The 17,195-nt window shown below is 39.3% G+C and overlaps 1 non-coding gene and 1 pseudogene across 1 annotated transcript; one reads left to right on the top strand and one right to left on the bottom strand.

Moving 5' to 3' along the window:
• Nucleotides 1–6,354: 6,354 nt before the first annotated feature.
• On the bottom strand, nt 6,355–6,461 carry LOC148919346 (small nucleolar RNA R71). Its single transcript, XR_016125732.1, has one exon. It is a non-coding gene; the product is annotated as a small nucleolar RNA R71 (small nucleolar RNA).
• A 2,654-nt stretch (nt 6,462–9,115) lies between these two features.
• On the top strand, nt 9,116–11,188 carry LOC148919345 (uncharacterized; annotated as a pseudogene).
• Nucleotides 11,189–17,195: the final 6,007 nt, after the last annotated feature.

Here is a 17,195-nt window from a genome sequence, read left to right as displayed (position 1 = left end):
TGGTTGGTGTTTTGCATAGTTCAGAGATTGGATTTCACACAAAACCCTCTAAATGACTCCTCCCACCATATTACGCAGTTCCGCAAGTTTTGGACTTAATCCGATATCGATTGGTCCACGAAATCGACAATTCAGTTCGACGGTTCGTTATGAAATGGAGTGGTTGGTGTATCTGCGTTGTTCTAGAAATTGATTTCAGTCAAAACCCACCAAATGGCTCGTCCAACCATATTTTGATGTTCCCCAAGTCTTGGACTCAATCCGATATCGATTGATTCATGAAATCGGACAATTCAGGTTCGCATTTAAATTCGCTATGAAATGGAGTGCTTGGTGTATTGCGTAGTTCAAGAAATTGATTTCAATCAAAACCCACCAAATGGCTAGTCCAAAAATATTTTGACGTTCCCCGTGTTTTGACTCAATCCCATATCGATTGGTCCACTAAATCGGACAATTCAGATCGTACGAAGTTCGTTTTGAAATGGAGTGGTTAGTGTATTGCATAGTTCGAGATTGGCTTTCACTCAAACCCCGGCAAATGACTCCTCCCACCATATTTTGATGTTCCCTAGGTTTTGGACTCAATCCGATGTCAATTGGTCCATGAAATCGACAATTCAGGTTCATACGAATTTCGCTCTAAAATGGAGTGGTTGGTGTATTGCATAGTTCTAGAGATTGGATTTCACTCAGAACACGCCAAATGACTCATCCCACCGTATTTTGATGTTCCCCAAGTTTTGGACACAATCCGATATCGATTGGTCCACGATATCAAACAATTCAGTTCCTACAAGTTCGCTCGAAATGGAGTGGTTAGTGTATTGCATAGTTCGAGATTGGCTTTCATTCAAAAAATGGCAAATGACTCCTTCCCCCGTATTTTGATGTTCCCCAGGTTTTGGACTCAATCCGATATCGATTGGTCCATGAAATCGGACAATTCAGGCTCGTACGAAGTTCGTTATGAAATGGAGTGGTTGGTGTATTGCATAGTTCTAGAGTTTGGATTTCACTCAAAACCTGTGAAATGACAACTCCCACCATTGTTTGATGTTCCCCAAGTTTTGACTAAGTCCGATATAGATTGGTCCACGAAATCGGACAACCGTTAATACGAAGTTCGCTCAAGTGGAGTTGTTAGTGTATTGCATAGTTCGAGATTGGCTTTCACCAAAACCCGCAAATGACTCCTCCCACCATATTTTGATGTTCCAAGTTTTGGACTCAATCGATATCGATTGGTCCACGAAATTGGACAATTCAGTTCGTAAGAAGTTCGTTCGAAATGGAGTGGTTAGTGTATTGCATAGTTCGAGATGGGCTTTCACTGTAATCCGCAAATGACTCATCCCCATATTTTGATGTTTCCTGTGTTTTTACTCAATCCGATATCAATTGGTTCATGAAATCGATAATCTGTTCGCATTTAATTTCATTCAAATGGAGTGGTTGGTGTGTTGCATAGTTCTAGAGATTGATTTCGCTCAAAACCCTCCAAATGACTCCACCCACCATACGTGATGTTCCGCAAGTTTTGGACTCAATCTGATATCGATTGGTACACGAAATCGGACAATTCAAGTTCGTATGAAGTTAGTTATGAAATGGAGTGGTTGGTGTATTGCATAGTTCTAGAGATTGGATTTCACTCAAAACACCCCAAATGACTCCTCCCACCATATTTTGATGTTCCCCAAGTTTTGGACTCAATCCCATATCGATTGGTCCACGAAATCTGACAATTCAGTTCGTAAGTTCGCTCAAATGGAGTGGTCGTGTATTGCATAGTTCGAGATTGGCTTTCACTCAAAACCCGCAAATGACTCCTCCCACCATATTTTGATGTTCCTCCGGTCTTGGACTCAATCCGATATCAATTAGCCCATGAAATCGGACAATTTAGGTTCGTACGAAGTTCGTTTTGAAATGGAGCGGTCAGTGTGTTGCATAGTTCTAGAGATTGGCTTTCACTCAAAACCCGCAAATGACTCCTCCCACCATATTTTGATGTTCCCTGTGTTTTGGACTCAATCCGATATCGATTGGTCCGTGAAATCGCCAATCTCAAGTTCAGATTTCATTCTCAAATGGAGTGGTTGGTGTATTGCATAGTTCGAGATTGGCTTTCACTCAAAACCCAGCAATTGACTCCTCCCACCATATTTTCATGTTCCCTGTTTTGGAATCCATCCGATGTCGATTGGTCCATGAAATCGGACAATTCAGTTCGTACGAAGTTCGTTATAAAAGGGAGTGGTTGGTGTATTGCATAGTTCTAGAGATTGGATTTCACTCAAACACCAAATCACTCCTACGACCATATTTTGATGTTCCCCAAGTTTTGGACTCAATCCGATACCAATTAGTCCATGGAATGGGACAATTCAGGTTGGTAATAAGTTCGTTATGCAATCGAGTGGTTGGACTATTGCATAGTTCTAGAGATTGGACTTCACTCAAAACCCCCAAAATGACTCCTCCCACCATATTTTGATGTTCCCCAACTTTTGGACTCAATCCGATATCGATTGGTCCATGAAATTGCACAATTCAGTTCGTAAGAAGTTCGCTCAAATGGAGTGGTTGGTGTTATGCACAGTTCTAGAGACTGGATTTCCCTCAAAACCCTCCTCCCAACATATTTTGATGTTCCCAAGTTTTGGACTCAATTCGACATCGATTGGTCCACGAAATCTGACAATTCAGTTCAGATGAAGTTCATGAAATGGAGTGGTTGGTGTATGTTGTTCTAGAAATTGGATTTCACTAAACCCACCAAATGGCTCGTCCAACCATATTTTGATGTTCCCAAGTCTTGACTCAATCCGATATCGATTGATTCATGAAATCGACAATTCAGTTCGCATTTAAATTCTATGAAATGGAGTGCTTGGTGTATTATAGTTCAAGAAATTGGATTTCAATCAAAACCCACCAAATGGCTAGTCCAACAATATTTTGACGTTCCCGTGTTTTGGACTCAATCCCATATCGATTGGTCCACGAAATCGACAATTCAGATCGAGTTCGTTCAAATGGAGTGGTTAGTGTATTGCATAGTTCGAGATTGGCTTTCACTCAAACCCCGGCAAATGACTCCTCCCACCATATTTTGATGTTCCCTAGGTTTTGGACTCAATCCGATGTCAATTGGTCCATGAAATCGATAATTCAGTTCATACGAATTTCGTTCTAAAATGGAGTGGTTGGTGTATTGCATAGTTCTAGAGATTGGATTTCACTCAGAACACGCCAAATGACTCATCCCACCGTATTTTGATGTTCCCAAGTTTTGGACTCAATCCAATATCGATTGGTCCACGAAATCAAACAATTCAGTTCCTACGAAGTTCGCTCGGAAATGGAGTGGTTAGTGTATTGCATAGTTCGAGATTGGCTTTCATTCAAAATGGCAAATGACTCCTTCCCCCGTATTTTGATGTTCCCCAGTGTTTTGGACTCAATCCGATATCGATTGGTCCATGAAATCGGACAATTCAGCTCGAAGTTCGTTATGAAATGGAGTGGTTGGTGTATTGCATAGTTCTAGAGTTTGGATTTCACTCAAAACCTGTGAAATGACAACTCTCACCATTGTTTGATGTTCCCCAAGTTTTGGACTAAGTCCGATATCGATTGGTCCACGAAATCGGACAATTCTGTTCGACGGTTCATTCAAGTGGAGTTGTTAGTGTATTGCATAGTTCTGGAGATTGGCTTTCACTCAAAACCCGGCAAATGACTCCTCCCACCATATTTTGATGTTCCCCAAGTTTTGGACTCAATCGATATCGATTGGTCCACGAAATTGACAATTCAGTTCGACGAAGTTCGCTCGTAAATGGAGTGGTTAGTGTATTGCATAGTTCGAGATGGGCTTTCACCGTAATCCGCAAATGACTCTCCCCATATTTTGATGTTCCTGTGTTTTACTCAATCCGATATCAATTGGTTCATGAAATCGATAATTGTTCGCGAATTTCATTCTCAAATGGAGTGATTGGTGTGTTGTATAGTTCGAGATTGGCTCACTGTAACACGCCAAATGACTCCTCCCACCATATTTTGATGTTCCCCAAGTTTTGGACTCAATCCGATATCGATTGGTCCACTAAATTGGACAATTCAGTTCGAAGTTCGCTCGTAAATGGAGTGGTTAGTGTACGTATAGTTCGAGATGGGCTTTCACCTAACCCGCAAATGACTTCTCCCCATACTTTGATGTTCCCATGTTGAGGACTCAATCTGATGTCGATTGGTCCATGACATCGGACAATTCAGTTCAGACGAGTTTCATTCTCAAAGGGAGTGGTTGGTGTACTTGCATAGTTCTGGAGATTGGCTTTCACTCAAATGGCAAATGACTTCTCCCACCATATTTTGATGTTCCCCAGGTTTTGGACTTAATCCGATATTGATTGGTCCATCAAATTAGACAATTCAGGTTTGTACGAATTTCATTCTGAAATGGAGTGGTTGGTCTGTTGCATAGTTCTAGAGATTGGATTTCACTCAGAACACGCCAAATGACTCCTCCCACCGTATTTTGATGTTCCCCAAGTTTTGGACTCAATCCGATATTGATTGGTCCATGAAATCGGACAATTCAGGCTCGTACGAAGTTCGTTATGAAATGGAGTGGTTGGTGTATTGCATAGTTCTAGAGTTTGGATTTCACTCAAAACTTGCCAAATGACAACTCCCACCATAGTTTGATGTTCCCCAAGTTTTGGACTAAGTCCGATATCGATTGGTCCACGAAATCGAAAATTCTGGTTCTGCACGGTTCGCTCAAGTGGAGTTGTTAGTGTATTGCATAGTTCTGGAGATTGGTTTTCACTCAAAACCCGAAAAATGACTCCTCCCACCATGTTTTGATGTTCCCCAAGTTTTGGACTCAATCCGATATCGATTGGTGCACGAAATCGGACAATTCAGTTCGCATTTAATCGCTCATAAATGGAGTGGTTAGTGTATTGCATAGTTCGAGATTGGCTTTCACTCAAAACCCGCAAATGACTCCTCCCCATATTTTGATGTTCCCGGTTGTGGACTCAACTGTGTAAATTGGTCCACTAAATCGACAATTCAAGTTTCGAGTTTCATTTTGAAAGGAGTGGTTGGTGTATTGCATAGTTCTGAAGATTGGCTTTCACTCAAAGCTCGGCAAATGACTCCTCCCCCCATATTTTGATGTTCCCCAGTGTTGTGGACTCAATCTGATGTCGATTGGTCCATGAAATCGGACAATTCAAGTTCGTCCAATTTCGTTCTGAAATGGAGTGGTTGATGTATTGCATAGTTCTGGAGATTGGCTTTCACTCAAAACCCGGCAAATGACTCCTCCCACCATATTTTGATGTTCCCCATGTTTTGGACTGATAACTCATATATTTATACATTTATACCATCCATTTCTAGTGTATTTGTGATGTTTCTGAGTAAAACAAGTTGCGTTTTACCCTATTTTGTGTTAGTATGCAGTTGCACCTACTTTAGTATCAAGTTGAAGGCAAAAGAAATCAAAACATGGCTTTTTCTGAGCTGGCCGTTATTCAAACGTGGAAACAAGTCACTTTCACTTTTAGTTAGGGTTCTTTCAAAACTAGTAATTTATAGAGGTCCAATCGGTCCCTATGGTTCGACACCCTTACTTGTACCGTTATACTAACCATATATTGGCACTCGGAAGGAACACAACAAAATTTTGGCGCCATTGTCGGGACTGATTTCAGTCCTCGATAATTGCTTGTTCTCAAACCCTAATTTCGTTTTATTTTTGTTTGTGAGGTAGTATACGTCAGATACACTTGCTGAAATAGGCCAAAGACTTGAACGGTTAAAGAGCAACACTTTTGAGAATTCTGTATCAGCTAGTGCCTGACTAGCCGTATAGAAGAGGACAATAGTTCTTCTAGCCCAAGCGAGTGTTGATTCTTTCGATAACTCTAACTCTGACGGAGAAGAAGAGATGGTGGCAATAACGATGACAACCGAGCTTTGGAAGATTATGCTCAACCTGTTATACCAAATTCACCTTCGTGCATCTTGCTGCCATCTGAAGCTAGAAATTATGAACTCAAATCTTCTCATTTTCACATGCTTCCTTCTTTTTATGGTTTACCTAACGAAGATCCATTATCCCATATTAAGGAATTCTACAATGTTGTGAGTGGTTTACCTTTGCAGGGAGTGAGTGAAGCAAATCTGAGGATGAGGGTTTTTCCTTATACATTGAAAGATAGAGCAAAGAATTGGCTAATGACTTTAGCACCTGGTTCGCTCACCACTTGGGATGCCGTAGCTAAGAAGTTTATGGAGAAGTTTTTCTCAACTCAAAAGACAGCTACGTTGAGAGGGAAAATCTTTAACTTTAAACAAGATGATGGAGAACCTTTCAATGAATGTTGGGAGCGTTTCAAAGGCCTGTTGCTGCAATGTCCACATCATGGGTTACCTCTTTACTTACAAATGCAAATTTTTTATGATGGACTAACCCAAACATGTCAATCAACTGTGGATAATGCAGCAGGTGGAGCTTTGAAGAAGAAAAATGCGCAAGAGTAATATAACATTTATGAGATATTGGGATCTAATGCTCAACACAAAGATACAAGAGGTAAACGAGTTGGAATGTATGAAATGAGTTCTAATAATGATCTTGCTTTGCAGGTGGCTAGTTTGGAAAAGAAGCTCGATTCTGTGCTCAATATGGCGCCTAAGATAGCTGAGGTGTGTGCCATTTGCAACATACCAGGTCATCCTACTTATCAATGCTCAGCTAGTGAGGCTTATCCCGAATTCGTTCAAGAGCAAGTGAATCTCATGAATTCTTACAATCAGAGGCCAAGGAATGACCCGTTCTCTAATACATATAACCCTGGTTGGAGAGATCATCCCAATCTCTCATGGAAGAATAACAATCAATTTCAAAATTTCCAACCAAAGCCTGCCACTACGCTTGAAGATACGGTCAAAATGCTAGCTCAAAACACTGCTCAATTCCAGCAAACTACCAATAGTACTTTCCAACAACATTCAGCTGCTCTAACCAAAATGGAGACACAATTAGGTCAGATTGCTGATGCTTTGAGTCAAAGAGAACCCGGGAAATTTCCAAGCCAACCGGTGATACTTCAAAGGAACGAAGAGCAGGCCAAAGCAGTCATAACACTTAGAAGTGGTAAGGTTATTAATAATAGAGTTGGCAATGAAGTTACTAATGAATCTGATCATGTGAATGCAGGCCCCACTCAAGAAGAGCATGAGAAACCGAGTGAAGATCCAAGCAATGCCACTTCTTCGTATGAAGCTCCAAATTTTCACAAGGCTGAAAAACCTTACACTCCTCCAATCCCATTTCTGGAAGACTTGCCAAAAGCAAGCAGGAGAAGTCATTTAAAGAAATTTTTGATATTTTAAGTAAAGTGAATGTTAATTTACCTTTGCTTGATGTCATTAGGAATATGCCAGCATATGGGAAATTTTTCAAGGAGCTAAACACTTATAAGAGGAAGTATGGACCTAATGAAAAGGTGATGGTGTCTGAAAATGTGAGTGCTGTGCTTCAAAGAAAGCTCCCACCAAAACTCAAGGATCCGGGCAGTTTTTCTATCAATATCACCATTGGAGACAAGCTAGTTGAAAAGGCTATGCTTGACTTGGGGGCGAGCATCAATTTAATGCCCTATTCATACCTTCAATTAGGTTTGGGGTTTGAAGTCAACAACTATTTCATTGCAACTTGCCGATCGATCAGTGAAATATCCAAGAGGTATAGTGGAAGATATCTTAGTTCAAGTTGACAAACTAATTTTGCCTGCTGATTTTGTAGTATTGGACATGGAAGAGGCTCCTATACATGATCGTGAGTTACCTGTTTTGCTTGGGAGACCCTTTATGGCCACGGCAAAGACTATCATAGATGTGCAAAATGGTCTCCTCACCATGACTGTGCTAGGAGAAACTGTACAATTCAAAGTGTTTGAATCTCTTTCTCACCCTTCTAGTTCACTTGATTGTTGTTCGATTGATGTGCTTGATTCACTTGTTTTCTCTAAGTTTTTGCTGGCACAATCCAATGATCCATTACAATATGTTTTGAGTCAATCTCAAGATGACTTTGATGAAGAAGTGCCCATGGAGATGGTGGCAGCCTTGGAAGCATTAAAACCATATCCCTCCACTTTTTCACCTCTTATAGAGCCATTAGGACCATCTGCCACACATCTAATCCCTTCTGTTGTTAAACCTCCAAAACTTGAGCTTAAACCACTTCCATCACATCTAAAATATGCTTACCTAGCTGAGTTTGAAACACTCCCAGTTATCATAGCATCTGACCTCACCCCTTTGGAAGAAGATAAGCTAATTAGGGTGCTAAAAGAGTTCAAATCAGCCATTGGTTGGTCTATTGCAGATATCAAGGGAATAAGCCCTACCATGTGCATGCATCGAATTTTATTGGAGGAAGGAGCGAAACCAACTCGTGAACCACAAAGAAGGCTCAATCCACACATGAAGGAAGTAGTGAAAGCTGAAGTGTTGAAGTTGCTAGATGTGGGTATCATATACCCGATTTGATAGCAAATGGGTCAGCACTGCTCACGAGTGCCTAAGAGGATTGGAATCACAGAGTAAAAATGAGCATAAAGTGCTTGTTCAAATGAGACCTGCAGCTAGTTGGCGTGTTTGCACCGATTACAGGAAGTTGAATTCGTACACTAGAAAAGATTATTTTCCTATGCCTTTTATTGATCAAATGCTTGAGCGATTAGTGGTCACGCATATTATTGTTTTCTTGATGGATATTCAGGTTATAATCAAATTGCGATTGCTCCGGAAGATCAAGAGAAGACTACATTCACCTGTCCTTTTGGCACTTTTGCATATAGGAGGATGCCATTTGGCCTTTGTAATGCCCCAAAGAACATTCCAACGATGTATGCTGGCAATCTTTTCAGATATGATTGAGAGATTTATTGAGGTATTCATGGACGATTTTTCAGTTTTTGGTTCTTCTTTTGATACTTGTCTTAACCATCTCTCTCTAGTGCTTCAAAGATGTCAGGAAACAAATTTGATTCTCAATTGGGAAAAGTGTCAATTTATGGTGAAACAAGGTGTTGTGTTGGGGCATGTAATATCCAGCAAGGGTATTGAAGTTGACAAAGCAAAAATTGACATCATCTCAAATATGGCAGCCCCTACTTCAGTGAAGGGAGTGAGAAGCTTTCTAGGACATGCTGGTTTTTATCGTCGTTTCATTAAGGCTTTTTCCAAGATCACTCATCCATTGTGCAATCTTTTGGCCAAAGATGTTGTATTTCACTTTGATAAGGATTGTATGAATGCATTTAATACCTTGAAACGTGAACTAACCTCTGCTCCTATCATTATGGCACCAGATTGGTCTTTGCCTTTTGAGCTAATGTGTGACACCTCTGACTATGCTGTTGGTGCTGTTTTAGGTCAAAGAGTAAATAAGCTGCCACACGTAATCTACTATGCAAGTCGGACATTAAACGATGCTCAACTCAATTACTCTACAACTGAGAAGGAGTTGCTTGCTGTTGTTTTCGCTTTAGAGAAATTTCGTTCATATCTTGTTGGCTCTAAAGTTATTGTTTACTCTGATCATGCAGCTCTTAGGTTTTTGTTGACCAAGAAAGATGCTAAACCACGTTTGATCAGATGGATACTCTTGTTACAAGAGTTTGACCTAGAAATTCGAGACAAGAAAGGGAGTGAAAATGTTGTTGTTGATCACTTGTCGCGCCTTGTTGACGAAAACCATGGAGATGGACAAATTTTGCCTCTCAACTAATCATTCCCGGATGAACAACTCTTTTTCATTCAAGATAAAGAGCCATGGTATGCTGATTTTGTCAATTATCTTGCTTCTGGTGTAATTAGAGATGATTTGACTTTTCAGGAGAGAAAGAAGTTCTTTTCAATTGTGAAACACTACATGTGGGATGAGCCCTATTTGTTCAAGTATTGCCCTGACCAAATCATTCGAAGATGTGTTCCAGAGAGTGAGCAGCAAAGCATACTAACATTCACCATGCATTGGCATGCGGAGGTCATTTCAGTGCCAAAAAGACAGCTTTAAAGGTTTTACAATCTGTTTTTTTTTTTTTGCCTACATTGTTTAAAGATGCTTTTGATTTTTGCTCTAAGTGTGATAGGTGTCAGAAAATGGGGAGCATCATCGCAGGAATGAAATGCCATTAAACAAGATTTTAGTGGTAGAGCTGTTCAATGTATGGGGAATAGACTTCATGGGACCATTCCCATCTTCTTTTGGATACATATACATACTAGTGGCAGTAGATTATGTATCAAAATGGCTTAAGGCAACCACTACAAGAACTAATGATCACAAAGTTGTTTTGAATTTTCTCAAAGATATGATTTTCACCAGGTTTGGAACTCCGAGAGCTATCATTAGGGATGGTGGCAGTCACTTCTGCAACAAACCTTTCGAGGCATTGATGAAGAAGTACAACATCACACATAAAGTGGCAACTCCATACCATCCTCAAACCTCTGGACAAGTGGAAATCAGCAATAGAGAAATAAAGAACATCTTGATGAAAACCGTCAGCCCTACAAGGAAGGATTGGTCACTAAGGTTGAATGATGCACTTTGGGCGTATCGAACAGCGTACAAGACCCCAATTGGAATGAGCCCTTATCGACTGGTGTTTGGAAAGGCATGTCATTTGCCAATGGAGCTCGAGCACCGTGCATATTGGGCCATAAAGAAGTTCAATTTTGATCTCAAAGAAGCTGGTACAGTGAGAAAGCTCCAACTCAATGAGTTGGAAGAGCTCATAAATGAATCATATGAGAATGCAAGGATCTACAAAGAACGAACCAAGCTCTACCATGACAAAGCAATTCTTAGGAAGGAGTTTCAACCAGGTATGAAAGTACTTTTGTATGACTCACGTTTGCGCTTTTTCCAGGTAAATTGAAGTCTAGCCCATTCAAAGTGCTTCAAGTATTTCCCCATGGAGCTATGGAGATAGAAAACATCAAGAATGGGACCCGTTTTAAGGTCAATGGACAAGCGTTTGAAGCCTTATTTGGAGAATGTTTCACAGGAGCAGGTTTATGTAGTTATGGATTCGCTCGAGTTTATGACAACGTAGACACACTACCATGTCTTGCCTAGACATTAAATAAAGCGCTTGCTAGGAGGCAACCTAGCTGGGTTTGTGTTCTTTCCTTTTATTTGTGTTAGTTTTTAGTTTTTATTTTATTTCATTCCATGCACACTGCCAATTTGCATTGCATCCATTCCATTCATTTTTTATTTTAAGCATCGAGGACAATGCTTAGTTTAGGTTTGGGGGTGTGGGATTTTCGTTTGTTTCTAGTTCTGGTTAAAGTTTGCTTTTGCTTACTAATGTGAATGTATATGAGGGCTATGGTTTACAATGAGGACTACTGTGTTGTCATGAAAAAGTTCGTATCATTATTTTTTTCAAAGTCATTACTCTTGGAATCATGGTTAAAGTATCATGCTCAAATTCGGGAAGAAGAATTGTGGAGACTACCCTAGAGAGTGATTTTGAGCCTATTACTTCTTTGAGAGGGTTTAAAGTGTTTGTACTCCTATCTTTTTGCTTCAACTTCATTTCAAATGATCTCATTATTTTTGTTTGATTGAACGCTAAGAATTGTTCTCTTTCGCAGATACCATGTGTTTGGTAACACTCATGAATGAACTCATTGAGATGATGTTAGGCTATGCATGTCTTAACCACCAAAAGGCCTAATTTCTTACCTTTATGTGTGTGCCATTACCCCATTTTGAAGCCAATCATTTTTAGCCATTTTCTTTTCTCACATTTTTTCCCCATATCCTTTTATCTCAATATGAGATATTTAGCCCATTACAGCTATACCCTATAGTTTGGGGAATACCAAAGTGATGAAGACAAAGATAATTCGAGCTCTACATAAAGAAAGTGGTGTGTACCGAGGTATGTGTGCTGGAATTGTAGAAAAAAGAAAGAAAAAGAAACAAAGTTTTAGAAAAGAAAAGAAAAAAAATCAAAGAGGATGTAATTTCTAAATCCTTCCATTATCGCACGGATCCTGGATGCCACGAACAAACAACAAAGATCAATTCAAGAGGAGAGCTTGCTGCTTTCACAAGGAAGACACTTTGGTATGTCCCAAGCTTTAGTATTTCCTATCCTTTCTTTCATAGCCCCTGACCTAAGCCTTAACATTACAAACCTTGTGAGAGACCTAGCTGATCTTTGAGGATGTATTCATGAGTGCTACTAAGTATGTGTGCTATCCATATTCTTAGTGTTTGATTCCCTTCATGAGATCTGTCCAGAAATTGTGGTTTTATTTCATATTTCATATGTGAGGATTTTGATTTCCTTTTACATAACTTCACTCACATATGGTTGAGGAGAGACCGTACCTTAGGATCTGAGTGAAAATTTGAGTGATATCTGTGAGGACTAGAGTTGAGGCGATTTCTATCTTTGGCATTTGAGTATGGTGTCTTTGAAGTCATGGGACATGGAGTAATTATTTTTTACACTTTATGATATGATTCTTTCAAGTGGCAGACTAGTGGTTTGAATGTATGACTAAGCTTTCATTGGTTCCTATTAGTTTGCTATAAGTATGCTTTAACCAATTCGTTTGCAAGTATGCAGATGTTTGTGGGTGTCATCACTGTAAACCCTCAGGAGACACAACTCCTCCTACTAGGGACACCTAGGGGTTTAAAGGCTTGTTGCACATGCTCTGCAATCGTTTAGCCAGCGAAAGTGGTCTAGTTAGATTTTATTGTCTTGTGTGTTTTCAGTTTCAGTTTTGCTCAAGGACTAGCAAAAATCAGGTTTGGGGGTATTTGATAACTCATATATTTATACATTTATACCATCCATTTCTAGTCTATTTGTGATGTGTTTGAGTTAAACATGTTGCGTTTTACCCTATTTTGTGTTAGTATGCAGTTGCACCTACTTTAGGATCAAGTTGAAGGCAAAAGAAATCAAAACATGTCATTTTTGGAGCTGGCCATTATTCAAACGTGGAAACAAATTTCATGACTGTTTTGAAGTCCAAATAAAGATCCAAAGCGAACCTGGCTTGTTTAAAGACTAAGAGCATAATGGGAAAGTAATGGGGATTTCTAGCCTGATTTGGAGGTGCCAAATAAGGCAAAAACGTGCAAAATAAAGGCTGATTTATTAGGATCTCTTTGGAATATCTGACAGCCTCTTTTACCCCATAAAAACTTGCCTTTTAGCCACTTTCACAGACCCTATTTATTTGGGACGAATTTCACAACCCTAGACATCCTTCTTTTTGTCATTCTCCCCTTTCACACACACTTAAACCGCCCATATATTTCCACCATCAAGACTCATTGCAGGAGGCTGCTCTTGGAGAAGTTCAACATCAGAATCGGTTCAAGGGTTTCCTCTCATGAATTTATTTTTACTCATGTTGTTTATTTTCGTTTTAATCTTTGTGAACATGATGTGTAACTAAATTCATAGCTAGGGATTTCGATGTAGCCTTGCAACATTGATCTATGTTTCTAAGTTAAAGTATTCTGTTCATCAATCTGTTTCTTGTTTCATTCACTGAATCTATTGTTAAATTTGTTTGTCAATTTTAATGTTTGATCACCATTAGGGTTGCCTACAGATTATCTAGTCAAGGTTATTGTAAACATCATGCTTAATCTTGGTAGACATGTGAATGAATCAAGAGAATGCTATGCAAACATCCTGCCGTGTGTTTTCTTCGGTTCTTTAACGTTTTCTCGCATGTTAATGACTCTTAACCTGGAACCAAAGTTGAACATCCCAATTAGGTTGCAGATTAGGAGAATTTGATCAAAACCACACATCATATGGTTGATCATATATATGTAAAACAAACTCTGGAAACAGGTTGGTAGTTAAATATGGTTTAACTTTATAAACATGGAATTGGTTTTGCAATGGTGAACTCGAAATAACTAGTCTCACCCCTATTCTTCTTACATCAATATCTCATTCGCTGCTACATTCTTCTTGCATTTTAAGTTATTTTTCGTTTACAACACAAACTACTCTCAATTTGTCACTTTCACTTTTAGTTAGGGTTCTTTCAAAACTAGTAATTTATAGAGGTCCAATCGGTCCCTGTGGTTCGACACCCTTACTTGTACCATTATACTAACCATATATTGGCACTCGGAAGGAACACAACATGACACAATCTGATATCGATTGGTCCTTAAAATTGGACAATTCAGGTTGGTACGAAGTTCGCTCTTAAATGGAGTGGTTGGTGTTTTCCATAGTTTTAGAGATTGGATTTCAAGCAAAACACTCCAAATGACTCCTCCCACCATATTTTGATGTTCCCCAAGTTTTGGGCTCAATCCGATTTCGATTGATCCATGAAATCGAACAATTTAGGATCGTGCGAAGTTCGTTCTAGAATGGAGCGGTTAGTGTATTGCACAGTTCTAGAGATTGGATTTCACTCAAAACCAACGAAATGACTCCTCCCACCATATTTTGATGTTCCCCAAGTTTTGCACTCAATTCGATATCGATTGGTCCATGAAATCGGACAATTCAGGCTCGTACGAAGTTCGTTATGAAATGGAGTGGTTGGTGTATTGCATAGTTCTAGAGTTTGGATTTCACTCAAAACCTGCCAAATGACAACTCCCACCATATTTTGATGTTCCCCAAGTTTTGGACTCAATCCGATATCGATTGGTCCACGAAATCGAACAATTCAGTTTCGAAGTTCGTTCGCTCAAATGGAGTTGTTAGTGTATTGCATAGTTCTGGAGATTGGCTTTCACTCAAAACCCGGAAAATGACTCCTCCCACCATATTTTGATGTTCCCCAGGTTATGGACTCAATCCGATATCAATTGGTCCATGAAATCAGACAATTCCGGTTCGTACGAGTTTCATTCTGAAATGGAGTGGTTGGTGTGTTGCATAGTTCTAGAAATTGGATTTCATTCAAAACACGCCAAATGACTCCTCCCACCATATTTTGATGTTCCCCAAGTTTTGGACTCAATCCGATATCGATTGGTCCACGAAATCGGACAATTCAGGTTCGTACGAAGTTCATTCATAAATGGAGTGGTTAGTGTATTGCATAGTTCTGGAGATTGGCTTTCAATCAAAACTCGGCAAATGACTCCTCCCCCCATATTTTAATGTTCCCCAGGTTGTGGACTCAATCTGATGTCGATTGGTCCATGAAATCGGACAATTCAGTTAAACGAGTTTCGTTCGAAAGGGAGTGGTTGGTGTATTGCATAGTTCTGGAGACTGAATTTCACTCAAAACTCTGCAAATGACTTCTCCCACCATATTTTGATATTCCCCAGGTTTCGGACTTAATCCGATATCGATTGGTCCATGAAATCGGAGAATTCAGATTCGTACGAAGTTCATTCTTTAAAGGAATGGATGGTTTATTGCGTAGTTTTGGAGATTGGATTTCACTAAAAATCCACCAAATGAGTCCTCCCACCATATTGTGATGTTCCCCACATTTTGGATGATCAGTCAATTTTATATTATATATTTAACCCCGTCCTTAGGATATTTTGGTTAATATTTTGGAAGAATTTTGATACTTTGAATTATATTTCCAATATAGGACTTTCGACACTCTCTGGAGCAAAACATAATCAAATGGATGAATTTTGGAGTAATTCCAGTTGGAGGACGTACGTGAGTCACTGAGCTTGATCGTATCAAAATATCAGACTTTTCCACCAAACGATGATTTCCTGGCGAATAAATGAAGGAGCAGTGCGCTGTGCTGGAATAGTGACGTTTGGGGATTTTATTGCGTTTTTGGAGCCCAAGATGACCTCGGATTGGTTCGTGGCCTTCTGGAGAAGTGTTCGGAATATTTTTATCTTTAAAACGAGCTATCTTGGGCCAGATTTGGAGGAGATTTGAGACTAAAACATAGCTGGGCAGATTATGGGCACATTCTCCTAATCCAATTTGAACTTTATTTCCTAGTCTTATTTTATTTTAACTTAGTTTCCTTGTAGGGATTGGATAGCTAGGTTTTAGGAGGTATTTAAGCTCCTTTTCACAGCAATTTAGAGACTCCCTTTTGACTTCTCTTTTGGCTTTTGAACGCGACTTTTGCTAGGATTTTGGAAGAACTTCTACTTCAAGGTGTTTTTGATCTTTATTATTTTAATGAAGAACTTGATTATTTTTATTGTGAACATGCGTAACTAACTCTCTTTTGCTAGGGTGAGGCCACGAGCCTTAGCAAGAATATGTTGTTTCTGAAAAGTAATTTGATGCAGTTTTGATGCTTGATCACTGGGTTAAACTATCTAAGTGTCTTGATGCTTGATCACCATTAGGATGTTTAGAAAAGTAATTTGATGCAGTTTTGGTCGGAGGTCGGTCCCTGAAATTGACGAAGGCTTCTTGTGATTAATATGTGCAAGTTCACTTAGGACGTCTTAAGGGTTGCATGGTTTTTTCAAAAGGTTTCACAGAACTTAATGAGTCATGTATGTTTAGATTTGATTTGAATACCATAGACGGATTGCATGTGTGATATACGCTCCATGTTGGGGGTCCAAGTAGGCATATATTAGGAGTACCTAACCTTCAAAATATGCATGTATAGGTAATAAGTAATTGGGGGAACTATATAAAATTGTTAAGGTGACGGCGGATCCCTAGTGCTTTCTTAATTTGATTTCTAAAAACACAACTATTTCTCTTGCTCTTAGCTTTAATTTTGCATATTGCCTTATTTTTATTAGTTAAATTCCTTTTAATTTAAGGTCTTCAAATCAAACATCTCAACTTTCTCTTTTGCAATTAATTAGAATCTGGTTGCTACGAGTTATTTAATAATCCTTGCGGAGAACGACCTTGCGAGAATCATTTATACTACAATAACCTTGTCATTCTTGCAAGTTTTGTAGGAGTTTTAACCTTGTTTGCGCAGGTACTAAAAGCCTATCAAGAAATTGGCGCCGTTGCCGAGGATTATTTAAAATAATTCGTTCTAATCAGATTCTGCATTAATTATTGCTGTACATACATACCAAAAAAAGAAAAAAGAAAAAGAAATAATTTTCGTTTTTATTTATTTTTGCAGATCACAAGAAGGCGGTCAGATTACAATCGTGC

This window comes from Prunus mume, linkage group LG3 (assembly GCF_029339155.1).
Source record: "Prunus mume cultivar Tortuosa linkage group LG3, ASM2933915v1, whole genome shotgun sequence".
NCBI classification, from domain to species: Eukaryota; Viridiplantae; Streptophyta; class Magnoliopsida; order Rosales; family Rosaceae; genus Prunus; species Prunus mume.
This window is presented reverse-complemented; position numbering and strand designations above follow the sequence as displayed.